Genomic DNA, 13,228 nt, shown 5'->3' with positions numbered 1-13,228 from the left:
TCACTAATAAAGGTCAAGCCACTTGGCTGCCAGAATGCCCTGCTTCAGCACAGATCAGAAAGGCATTGTGATAAGCGTATACCCGGTATAGTCAGGGGTTAATGGGAGTCGTCCCCGTCCCCCCAGTATACGGCCAGAACCATGGACCCGGTACTTGTGTTTCGGACTGTCTCCAACCAGCCATAATGTTGTGAGAGTGAAATTATGTCTCAGTACAGCTTTGGTACATTAGAAGCAACTCTGAAACTTAACCTAAGCGTTTTTCGAAGCTACTTTTTGGCTAACTTCTTATAGGAAGGTCTAGGAGCTCTGAAAATGAACGTGCGCGTCTTTCACTCTTCCCGAGGGACTTAGAAGAATTTTGTGATATTTTTTATTAAAATGGTGTATAAGGGTATATAGATAAATATATTTTATGCACTGTATATGAGCTGGCGATTTCTAAGTCTGTGGTTCCGAGAGGGGGTAACCAGGCTCACTAATAAAGGTCAAGCCACTTGGCTGCCAGAATGCCCTGCTTCAGCACAGACCAGAAAGGCATTGTGATAAGCGTATCCCCGGTATAGTCAGGGGTTAATGGCAGTCGTCCCCGTCGTCCCAGTATACGCCCAGAACCATGGACCCGGTACTTGTGGTTCGGACTGTCTCCAACCAGCCATAATGTTGTGAGAGTGAAATTATGTCTAAGTCCAGCTTTGGTACATTAGAAGCAACTCTGAAACTTAACCTAAGCGTTTTTCGAAGCTACTTTTTGGCTAACTTCTTATAGGAAGGTCTAGGAGCTCTGAAAATGAACGTGCGCGTCTTTCACTCTTCCCGAGGGACTTAGAAGAATTTTGTGATATTTTTTATTAAAATGGTGTATACGGGTATATATATAAATATATTTTATGCACTGTATATGAGCTGGCGATTTCTAAGTCTGTGGTTCCGAGAGGGGGTAACCAGGCTCACTAACAAAAAGGTTAAGCCACTTGGCTGCCAGAATGCCCTGCTTCAGCACAGACCAGAAAGGCATTGTGATAAGCGTATACCCGGTATAGTCAGGGGTTAATGGGAGTCGTCCCCGCCCCCCCAGTATACGGCCAGAACCATGGACCCGGTACTTGTGGTTCGGACTGTCTCCAACCAGCCATAATGTTGTGAGAGTGAAATTATGTCTCAGTACAGCTTTGGTACATTAGAAGCAACTCTGAAACTTAACCTAAGCGTTTTTCGAAGCTACTTTTTGGCTAACTTCTTATAGGAAGGTCTAGGAGCTCTGAAAATAAACGTGCGCGTCTTTCACTCTTCCCGAGGGACTTAGAAGAATTTTGTGATATTTTTTATTAAAATGGTGTATAAGGGTATATAGATAAATATATTTTATGCACTGTATATGAGCTGGCGATTTCTAAGTCTGTGGTTCCGAGAGGGGGTAACCAGGCTCACTAATAAAGGTCAAGCCACTTGGCTGCCAGAATGCCCTGCTTCAGCACAGACCAGAAAGGCATTGTGATAAGCGTATCCCCGGTATAGTCAGGGGTTAATGGCAGTCGTCCCCGTCCCCCCAGTATACGCCCAGAACCATGGACCCGGTACTTGTGGTTCGGACTGTCTCCAACCAGCCATAATGTTGTGAGAGTGAAATTATGTCTAAGTCCAGCTTTGGTACATTAGAAGCAACTCTGAAACTTAACCTAAGCGTTTTTCGAAGCTACTTTTTGGCTAACTTCTTATAGGAAGGTCTAGGAGCTCTGAAAATGAACGTGCGCGTCTTTCACTCTTCCCGAGGGACTTAGAAGAATTTTGTGATATTTTTTATTAAAATGGTGTATAAGGGTATATAGATAAATATATTTTATGCACTGTATATAAGCTGGCGATTTCTAAGTCTGTGGTTCCGAGAGGGGGTAACCAGGCTCACTAATAAAGGTCAAGCCACTTGGCTGCCAGAATGCCCTGCTTCAGCACAGACCAGAAAGGCATTGTGATAAGCGTATCCCCGGTATAGTCAGGGGTTAATGGCAGTCGTCCCCGTCCCCCCAGTATACGCCCAGAACCATGGACCCGGTACTTGTGGTTTTGACTGTCTCCAACCAGCCATAATGTTGTGAGAGTGAAATTATGTCTAAGTCCAGCTTTGGTACATTAGAAGAAACTCTGAAACTTAACCTAAGCGTTTTTCGAAGCTACTTTTTGGCTAACTTCTTATAGGAAGATCTAGGAGCTCTGAAAATGAACGTGCGCGTCTTTCACTCTTCCCGAGGGACTTAGAAGAATTTTGTGATATTTTTTATTAAAATGGTGTATAAGGGTATATATATAAATATATTTTATGCACTGTATATGAGCTGGCGATTTCTAAGTCTGTGGTTCCGAGAGGGGGTAACCAGGCTCACTAATAAAGGTCAAGCCACTTGGCTGCCAGAATGCCCTGCTTCAGCACAGACCAGAAAGGCATTGTGATAAGCGTATCCCCGGTATAGTCAGGGGTTAATGGCAGTCGTCCCCGTCCCCCCAGTATACGCCCAGAACCATGGACCCGGTACTTGTGGTTCGGACTGTCTCCAACCAGCCATAATGTTGTGAGAGTGAAATTATGTCTAAGTCCAGCTTTGGTACATTAGAAGCAACTCTGAAACTTAACCTAAGCGTTTTTCGAAGCTACTTTTTGGCTAACTTCTTATAGGAAGGTCTAGGAGCTCTGAAAATGAACGTGCGCGTCTTTCACTCTTCCCGAGGGACTTAGAAGAATTTTGTGATATTTTTTATTAAAATGGTGTATAAGGGTATATATATAAATATATTTTATGCACTGTATATGAGCTGGCGATTTCTAAGTCAGTGGTTCCGAGAGGGGGTAACCAGGCTCACTAACAAAAAGGTCAAGCCACTTGGCTGCCAGAATGCCCTGCTTCAGCACAGACCAGAAAGGCATTGTGATAAGCGTATCCCCGGTATAGTCAGGGGTTAATGGCAGTCGTCCCCGTCCCCCCAGTATACGCCCAGAACCATGGACCCGGTACTTGTGGTTCGGACTGTCTCCAACCAGCCATAATGTTGTGAGAGTGAAATTATGTCTAAGTCCAGCTTTGGTACATTAGAAGCAACTCTGAAACTTAACCTAAGCGTTTTTCGAAGCTACTTTTTGGCTAACTTCTTATAGGAAGGTCTAGGAGCTCTGAAAATGAACGTGCGCGTCTTTCACTCTTCCCGAGGGACTTAGAAGAATTTTGTGATATTTTTTATTAAAATGATGTATAAGGGTATATATATAAATATATTTTATGCACTGTATATGAGCTGGCGATTTCTAAGTCTGTGGTTCCGAGAGGGGGTAACCAGGCTCACTAATAAAGGTCAAGCCACTTGGCTGCCAGAATGCCCTGCTTCAGCACAGACCAGAAAGGCATTGTGATAAGCGTATCCCCGGTATAGTCAGGGGTTAATGGCAGTCGTCCCCGTCCCCCCAGTATACGCCCAGAACCATGGACCCGGTACTTGTGGTTCGGACTGTCTCCAACCAGCCATAATGTTGTGAGAGTGAAATTATGTCTAAGTCCAGCTTTGGTACATTAGAAGCAACTCTGAAACTTAACCTAAGCGTTTTTCGAAGCTACTTTTTGGCTAACTTCTTATAGGAAGGTCTAGGAGCTCTGAAAATGAACGTGCGCGTCTTTCACTCTTCCCGAGGGACTTAGAAGAATTTTGTGATATTTTTTATTAAAATGGTGTATAAGGGTATATATATAAATATATTTTATGCACTGTATATGAGCTGGCGATTTCTAAGTCAGTGGTTCCGAGAGGGGGTAACCAGGCTCACTAACAAAAAGGTCAAGCCACTTGGCTGCCAGAATGCCCTGCTTCAGCACAGACCAGAAAGGCATTGTGATAAGCGTATACCCGGTATAGTCAGGGGTTAATGGGAGTCGTCCCCGTCCCCCCAGTATACGGCCAGAACCATGGACCCGGTACTTGTGGTTCGGACTGTCTCCAACCAGCCATAATGTTGTGAGAGTGAAATTATGTCTCAGTACAGCTTTGGTACATTAGAAGCAACTCTGAAACTTAACCTAAGCGTTTTTCGAAGCTACTTTTTGGCTAACTTCTTATAGGAAGGTCTAGGAGCTCTGAAAATGAACGTGCGCTTCGTTCACTCTTCCTGAGGGACTTAGAAGAATTTTGTGATATTTTTTATTAAAATGGTGTATAAGGGTATATAGATAAATATATTTTATGCACTGTATATAAGCTGGCGATTTCTAAGTCTGTGGTTTCGAGAGGGGGTAACCAGGCTCACTAATAAAGGTCAAGCCACTTGGCTGCCAGAATGCCCTGCTTCAGCACAGACCAGAAAGGCATTGTGATAAGCGTATCCCCGGTATAGTCAGGGGTTAATGGCAGTCGTCCCCGTCCCCCCAGTATACGCCCAGAACCATGGACCCGGTACTTGTGGTTCGGACTGTCTCCAACCAGCCATAATGTTGTGAGAGTGAAATTATGTCTAAGTCCAGCTTTGGTACATTAGAAGCAACTCTGAAACTTAACCTAAGCGTTTTTCGAAGCTACTTTTTGGCTAACTTCTTATAGGAAGGTCTAGGAGCTCTGAAAATGAACGTGCGCGTCTTTCACTCTTCCCGAGGGACTTAGAAGAATTTTGTGATATTTTTTATTAAAATGGTGTATAAGGGTATATATATAAATATATTTTATGCACTGTATATGAGCTGGCGATTTCTAAGTCTGTGGTTCCGAGAGGGGGTAACCAGGCTCACTAACAAAAAGGTCAAGCCACTTGGCTGCCAGAATGCCCTGCTTCAGCACAGACCAGAAAGGCATTGTGATAAGCGTATACCCGGTATAGTCAGGGGTTAATGGGAGTCGTCCCCGTCCCCCCAGTATACGGCCAGAACCATGGACCCGGTACTTGTGGTTCGGACTGTCTCCAACCAGCCATAATGTTGTGAGAGTGAAATTATGTCTCAGTACAGCTTTGGTACATTAGAAGCAACTCTGAAACTTAACCTAAGCGTTTTTCGAAGCTACTTTTTGGCTAACTTCTTATAGGAAGGTCTAGGAGCTCTGAAAATGAACGTGCGCGTTTTTCACTCTTCCCGAGGGACTTAGAAGAATTTTGTGATATTTTTTATTAAAATGGTGTATAAGGGTATATATATAAATATATTTTATGCACTGTATATGAGCTGGCGATTTCTAAGTCTGTGGTTCCGAGAGGGGGTAACCAGGCTCACTAACAAAAAGGTCAAGCCACTTGGCTGCCAGAATGCCCTGCTTCAGCACAGACCAGAAAGGCATTGTGATAAGCGTATCCCCGGTATAGTCAGGGGTTAATGGCAGTCGTCCCCGTCCCCCCAGTATACGCCCAGAACCATGGACCCGGTACTTGTGGTTCGGACTGTCTCCAACCAGCCATAATGTTGTGAGAGTGAAATTATGTCTAAGTCCAGCTTTGGTACATTAGAAGCAACTCTGAAACTTAACCTAAGCGTTTTTCGAAGCTACTTTTTGGCTAACTTCTTATAGGAAGGTCTAGGAGCTCTGAAAATGAACGTGCGCGTCTTTCACTCTTCCCGAGGGACTTAGAAGAATTTTGTGATATTTTTTATTAAAATGGTGTATAAGGGTATATATATAAATATATTTTATGCACTGTATATGAGCTGGCGATTTCTAAGTCAGTGGTTCCGAGAGGGGGTAACCAGGCTCACTAACAAAAAGGTCAAGCCACTTGGCTGCCAGAATGCCCTGCTTCAGCACAGACCAGAAAGGCATTGTGATAAGCGTATCCCCGGTATAGTCAGGGGTTAATGGCAGTCGTCCCCGTCCCCCCAGTATACGCCCAGAACCATGGACCCGGTACTTGTGGTTCGGACTGTCTCCAACCAGCCATAATGTTGTGAGAGTGAAATTATGTCTAAGTCCAGCTTTGGTACATTAGAAGCAACTCTGAAACTTAACCTAAGCGTTTTTCGAAGCTACTTTTTGGCTAACTTCTTATAGGAAGGTCTAGGAGCTCTGAAAATGAACGTGCGCGTCTTTCACTCTTCCCGAGGGACTTAGAAGAATTTTGTGATATTTTTTATTAAAATGGTGTATAAGGGTATATATATAAATATATTTTATGCACTGTATATGAGCTGGCGATTTCTAAGTCAGTGGTTCCGAGAGGGGGTAACCAGGCTCACTAACAAAAAGGTCAAGCCACTTGGCTGCCAGAATGCCCTGCTTCAGCACAGACCAGAAAGGCATTGTGATAAGCGTATACCCGGTATAGTCAGGGGTTAATGGGAGTCGTCCCCGTCCCCCCAGTATACGGCCAGAACCATGGACCCGGTACTTGTGGTTCGGACTGTCTCCAACCAGCCATAATGTTGTGAGAGTGAAATTATGTCTCAGTACAGCTTTGGTACATTAGAAGCAACTCTGAAACTTAACCTAAGCGTTTTTCGAAGCTACTTTTTGGCTAACTTCTTATAGGAAGGTCTAGGAGCTCTGAAAATGAACGTGCGCTTCGTTCACTCTTCCTGAGGGACTTAGAAGAATTTTGTGATATTTTTTATTAAAATGGTGTATAAGGGTATATAGATAAATATATTTTATGCACTGTATATAAGCTGGCGATTTCTAAGTCTGTGGTTTCGAGAGGGGGTAACCAGGCTCACTAATAAAGGTCAAGCCACTTGGCTGCCAGAATGCCCTGCTTCAGCACAGACCAGAAAGGCATTGTGATAAGCGTATCCCCGGTATAGTCAGGGGTTAATGGCAGTCGTCCCCGTCCCCCCAGTATACGCCCAGAACCATGGACCCGGTACTTGTGGTTCGGACTGTCTCCAACCAGCCATAATGTTGTGAGAGTGAAATTATGTCTAAGTCCAGCTTTGGTACATTAGAAGCAACTCTGAAACTTAACCTAAGCGTTTTTCGAAGCTACTTTTTGGCTAACTTCTTATAGGAAGGTCTAGGAGCTCTGAAAATGAACGTGCGCGTCTTTCACTCTTCCCGAGGGACTTAGAAGAATTTTGTGATATTTTTTATTAAAATGGTGTATAAGGGTATATATATAAATATATTTTATGCACTGTATATGAGCTGGCGATTTCTAAGTCTGTGGTTCCGAGAGGGGGTAACCAGGCTCACTAACAAAAAGGTCAAGCCACTTGGCTGCCAGAATGCCCTGCTTCAGCACAGACCAGAAAGGCATTGTGATAAGCGTATACCCGGTATAGTCAGGGGTTAATGGGAGTCGTCCCCGTCCCCCCAGTATACGGCCAGAACCATGGACCCGGTACTTGTGGTTCGGACTGTCTCCAACCAGCCATAATGTTGTGAGAGTGAAATTATGTCTCAGTACAGCTTTGGTACATTAGAAGCAACTCTGAAACTTAACCTAAGCGTTTTTCGAAGCTACTTTTTGGCTAACTTCTTATAGGAAGGTCTAGGAGCTCTGAAAATGAACGTGCGCGTCTTTCACTCTTCCCGAGGGACTTAGAAGAATTTTGTGATATTTTTTATTAAAATGGTGTATAAGGGTATATATATAAATATATTTTATGCACTGTATATGAGCTGGCGATTTCTAAGTCTGTGGTTCCGAGAGGGGGTAACCAGGCTCACTAACAAAAAGGTCAAGCCACTTGGCTGCCAGAATGCCCTGCTTCAGCACAGACCAGAAAGGCATTGTGATAAGCGTATCCCCGGTATAGTCAGGGGTTAATGGCAGTCGTCCCCGTCCCCCCAGTATACGCCCAGAACCATGGACCCGGTACTTGTGGTTCGGACTGTCTCCAACCAGCCATAATGTTGTGAGAGTGAAATTATGTCTAAGTCCAGCTTTGGTACATTAGAAGCAACTCTGAAACTTAACCTAAGCGTTTTTCGAAGCTACTTTTTGGCTAACTTCTTATAGGAAGGTCTAGGAGCTCTGAAAATGAACGTGCGCGTCTTTCACTCTTCCCGAGGGACTTAGAAGAATTTTGTGATATTTTTTATTAAAATGGTGTATAAGGGTATATATATAAATATATTTTATGCACTGTATATGAGCTGGCGATTTCTAAGTCAGTGGTTCCGAGAGGGGGTAACCAGGCTCACTAACAAAAAGGTCAAGCCACTTGGCTGCCAGAATGCCCTGCTTCAGCACAGACCAGAAAGGCATTGTGATAAGCGTATCCCCGGTATAGTCAGGGGTTAATGGCAGTCGTCCCCGTCCCCCCAGTATACGCCCAGAACCATGGACCCGGTACTTGTGGTTCGGACTGTCTCCAACCAGCCATAATGTTGTGAGAGTGAAATTATGTCTAAGTCCAGCTTTGGTACATTAGAAGCAACTCTGAAACTTAACCTAAGCGTTTTTCGAAGCTACTTTTTGGCTAACTTCTTATAGGAAGGTCTAGGAGCTCTGAAAATGAACGTGCGCGTCTTTCACTCTTCCCGAGGGACTTAGAAGAATTTTGTGATATTTTTTATTAAAATGATGTATAAGGGTATATATATAAATATATTTTATGCACTGTATATGAGCTGGCGATTTCTAAGTCTGTGGTTCCGAGAGGGGGTAACCAGGCTCACTAATAAAGGTCAAGCCACTTGGCTGCCAGAATGCCCTGCTTCAGCACAGACCAGAAAGGCATTGTGATAAGCGTATCCCCGGTATAGTCAGGGGTTAATGGCAGTCGTCCCCGTCCCCCCAGTATACGCCCAGAACCATGGACCCGGTACTTGTGGTTCGGACTGTCTCCAACCAGCCATAATGTTGTGAGAGTGAAATTATGTCTAAGTCCAGCTTTGGTACATTAGAAGCAACTCTGAAACTTAACCTAAGCGTTTTTCGAAGCTACTTTTTGGCTAACTTCTTATAGGAAGGTCTAGGAGCTCTGAAAATGAACGTGCGCGTCTTTCACTCTTCCCGAGGGACTTAGAAGAATTTTGTGATATTTTTTATTAAAATGGTGTATAAGGGTATATAGATAAATATATTTTATGCACTGTATATAAGCTGGCGATTTCTAAGTCTGTGGTTCCGAGAGGGGGTAACCAGGCTCACTAATAAAGGTCAAGCCACTTGGCTGCCAGAATGCCCTGCTTCAGCACAGACCAGAAAGGCATTGTGATAAGCGTATCCCCGGTATAGTCAGGGGTTAATGGCAGTCGTCCCCGTCCCCCCAGTATACGCCCAGAACCATGGACCCGGTACTTGTGGTTTTGACTGTCTCCAACCAGCCATAATGTTGTGAGAGTGAAATTATGTCTAAGTCCAGCTTTGGTACATTAGAAGCAACTCTGAAACTTAACCTAAGCGTTTTTCGAAGCTACTTTTTGGCTAACTTCTTATAGGAAGATCTAGGAGCTCTGAAAATGAACGTGCGCGTCTTTCACTCTTCCCGAGGGACTTAGAAGAATTTTGTGATATTTTTTATTAAAATGGTGTATAAGGGTATATATATAAATATATTTTATGCACTGTATATGAGCTGGCGATTTCTAAGTCTGTGGTTCCGAGAGGGGGTAACCAGGCTCACTAATAAAGGTCAAGCCACTTGGCTGCCAGAATGCCCTGCTTCAGCACAGACCAGAAAGGCATTGTGATAAGCGTATCCCCGGTATAGTCAGGGGTTAATGGCAGTCGTCCCCGTCCCCCCAGTATACGCCCAGAACCATGGACCCGGTACTTGTGGTTCGGACTGTCTCCAACCAGCCATAATGTTGTGAGAGTGAAATTATGTCTAAGTCCAGCTTTGGTACATTAGAAGCAACTCTGAAACTTAACCTAAGCGTTTTTCGAAGCTACTTTTTGGCTAACTTCTTATAGGAAGGTCTAGGAGCTCTGAAAATGAACGTGCGCGTCTTTCACTCTTCCCGAGGGACTTAGAAGAATTTTGTGATATTTTTTATTAAAATGGTGTATAAGGGTATATATATAAATATATTTTATGCACTGTATATGAGCTGGCGATTTCTAAGTCAGTGGTTCCGAGAGGGGGTAACCAGGCTCACTAACAAAAAGGTCAAGCCACTTGGCTGCCAGAATGCCCTGCTTCAGCACAGACCAGAAAGGCATTGTGATAAGCGTATCCCCGGTATAGTCAGGGGTTAATGGCAGTCGTCCCCGTCCCCCCAGTATACGCCCAGAACCATGGACCCGGTACTTGTGGTTCGGACTGTCTCCAACCAGCCATAATGTTGTGAGAGTGAAATTATGTCTAAGTCCAGCTTTGGTACATTAGAAGCAACTCTGAAACTTAACCTAAGCGTTTTTCGAAGCTACTTTTTGGCTAACTTCTTATAGGAAGGTCTAGGAGCTCTGAAAATGAACGTGCGCGTCTTTCACTCTTCCCGAGGGACTTAGAAGAATTTTGTGATATTTTTTATTAAAATGATGTATAAGGGTATATATATAAATATATTTTATGCACTGTATATGAGCTGGCGATTTCTAAGTCTGTGGTTCCGAGAGGGGGTAACCAGGCTCACTAATAAAGGTCAAGCCACTTGGCTGCCAGAATGCCCTGCTTCAGCACAGACCAGAAAGGCATTGTGATAAGCGTATCCCCGGTATAGTCAGGGGTTAATGGCAGTCGTCCCCGTCCCCCCAGTATACGCCCAGAACCATGGACCCGGTACTTGTGGTTCGGACTGTCTCCAACCAGCCATAATGTTGTGAGAGTGAAATTATGTCTAAGTCCAGCTTTGGTACATTAGAAGCAACTCTGAAACTTAACCTAAGCGTTTTTCGAAGCTACTTTTTGGCTAACTTCTTATAGGAAGGTCTAGGAGCTCTGAAAATGAACGTGCGCGTCTTTCACTCTTCCCGAGGGACTTAGAAGAATTTTGTGATATTTTTTATTAAAATGGTGTATAAGGGTATATATATAAATATATTTTATGCACTGTATATGAGCTGGCGATTTCTAAGTCAGTGGTTCCGAGAGGGGGTAACCAGGCTCACTAACAAAAAGGTCAAGCCACTTGGCTGCCAGAATGCCCTGCTTCAGCACAGACCAGAAAGGCATTGTGATAAGCGTATACCCGGTATAGTCAGGGGTTAATGGGAGTCGTCCCCGTCCCCCCAGTATACGGCCAGAACCATGGACCCGGTACTTGTGGTTCGGACTGTCTCCAACCAGCCATAATGTTGTGAGAGTGAAATTATGTCTCAGTACAGCTTTGGTACATTAGAAGCAACTCTGAAACTTAACCTAAGCGTTTTTCGAAGCTACTTTTTGGCTAACTTCTTATAGGAAGGTCTAGGAGCTCTGAAAATGAACGTGCGCTTCGTTCACTCTTCCTGAGGGACTTAGAAGAATTTTGTGATATTTTTTATTAAAATGGTGTATAAGGGTATATAGATAAATATATTTTATGCACTGTATATAAGCTGGCGATTTCTAAGTCTGTGGTTTCGAGAGGGGGTAACCAGGCTCACTAATAAAGGTCAAGCCACTTGGCTGCCAGAATGCCCTGCTTCAGCACAGACCAGAAAGGCATTGTGATAAGCGTATCCCCGGTATAGTCAGGGGTTAATGGCAGTCGTCCCCGTCCCCCCAGTATACGCCCAGAACCATGGACCCGGTACTTGTGGTTCGGACTGTCTCCAACCAGCCATAATGTTGTGAGAGTGAAATTATGTCTAAGTCCAGCTTTGGTACATTAGAAGCAACTCTGAAACTTAACCTAAGCGTTTTTCGAAGCTACTTTTTGGCTAACTTCTTATAGGAAGGTCTAGGAGCTCTGAAAATGAACGTGCGCGTCTTTCACTCTTCCCGAGGGACTTAGAAGAATTTTGTGATATTTTTTATTAAAATGGTGTATAAGGGTATATATATAAATATATTTTATGCACTGTATATGAGCTGGCGATTTCTAAGTCTGTGGTTCCGAGAGGGGGTAACCAGGCTCACTAACAAAAAGGTCAAGCCACTTGGCTGCCAGAATGCCCTGCTTCAGCACAGACCAGAAAGGCATTGTGATAAGCGTATACCCGGTATAGTCAGGGGTTAATGGGAGTCGTCCCCGTCCCCCCAGTATACGGCCAGAACCATGGACCCGGTACTTGTGGTTCGGACTGTCTCCAACCAGCCATAATGTTGTGAGAGTGAAATTATGTCTCAGTACAGCTTTGGTACATTAGAAGCAACTCTGAAACTTAACCTAAGCGTTTTTCGAAGCTACTTTTTGGCTAACTTCTTATAGGAAGGTCTAGGAGCTCTGAAAATGAACGTGCGCGTCTTTCACTCTTCCCGAGGGACTTAGAAGAATTTTGTGATATTTTTTATTAAAATGGTGTATAAGGGTATATATATAAATATATTTTATGCACTGTATATGAGCTGGCGATTTCTAAGTCTGTGGTTCCGAGAGGGGGTAACCAGGCTCACTAACAAAAAGGTCAAGCCACTTGGCTGCCAGAATGCCCTGCTTCAGCACAGACCAGAAAGGCATTGTGATAAGCGTATACCCGGTATAGTCAGGGGTTAATGGGAGTCGTCCCCGTCCCCCCAGTATACGGCCAGAACCATGGACCCGGTACTTGTGGTTCGGACTGTCTCCAACCAGCCATAATGTTGTGAGAGTGAAATTATGTCTCAGTACAGCTTTGGTACATTAGAAGCAACTCTGAAACTTAACCTAAGCGTTTTTCGAACCTACTTTTTGGCTAACTTCTTATAGGAAGGTCTAGGAGCTCTGAAAATGAACGTGCGCGTCTTTCACTCTTCCCGAGGGACTTAGAAGAATTTTGTGATATTTTTTATTAAAATGGTGTATAAGGGTATATATATAAATATATTTTATGCACTGTATATGAGCTGGCGATTTCTAAGTCTGTGGTTCCGAGAGGGGGTAACCAGGCTCACTAATAAAGGTCAAGCCACTTGGCTGCCAGAATGCCCTGCTTCAGCACAGACCAGAAAGGAATTGTGATAAGCGTATCCCCGGTATAGTCAGGGGTTAATGGGAGTCGTCTCCGTCCCCCCAGTATACGGCCAGAACCATGGACCCGGTACTTGTGGTTCGGACTGTCTCCAACCAGCCATAATGTTGTGAGAGTGAAATTATGTCTCAGTACAGCTTTGGTACATTAGAAGCAACTCTGAAACTTAACCTAAGCGTTTTTCGAAGCTACTTTTTGGCTAACTTCTTATAGGAAGGTCTAGGAGCTCTGAAAATGAACGTGCGCGTCGTTCACTCTTCCCGAGGGACTTAGAAGAATTTTGTGATATTTTTT

Source organism: Ascaphus truei, chromosome 4 (genome assembly GCF_040206685.1).
Source record: "Ascaphus truei isolate aAscTru1 chromosome 4, aAscTru1.hap1, whole genome shotgun sequence".
In the NCBI taxonomy this organism is placed as follows: Eukaryota; Metazoa; Chordata; class Amphibia; order Anura; family Ascaphidae; genus Ascaphus; species Ascaphus truei.
This window is presented reverse-complemented; position numbering follows the sequence as displayed.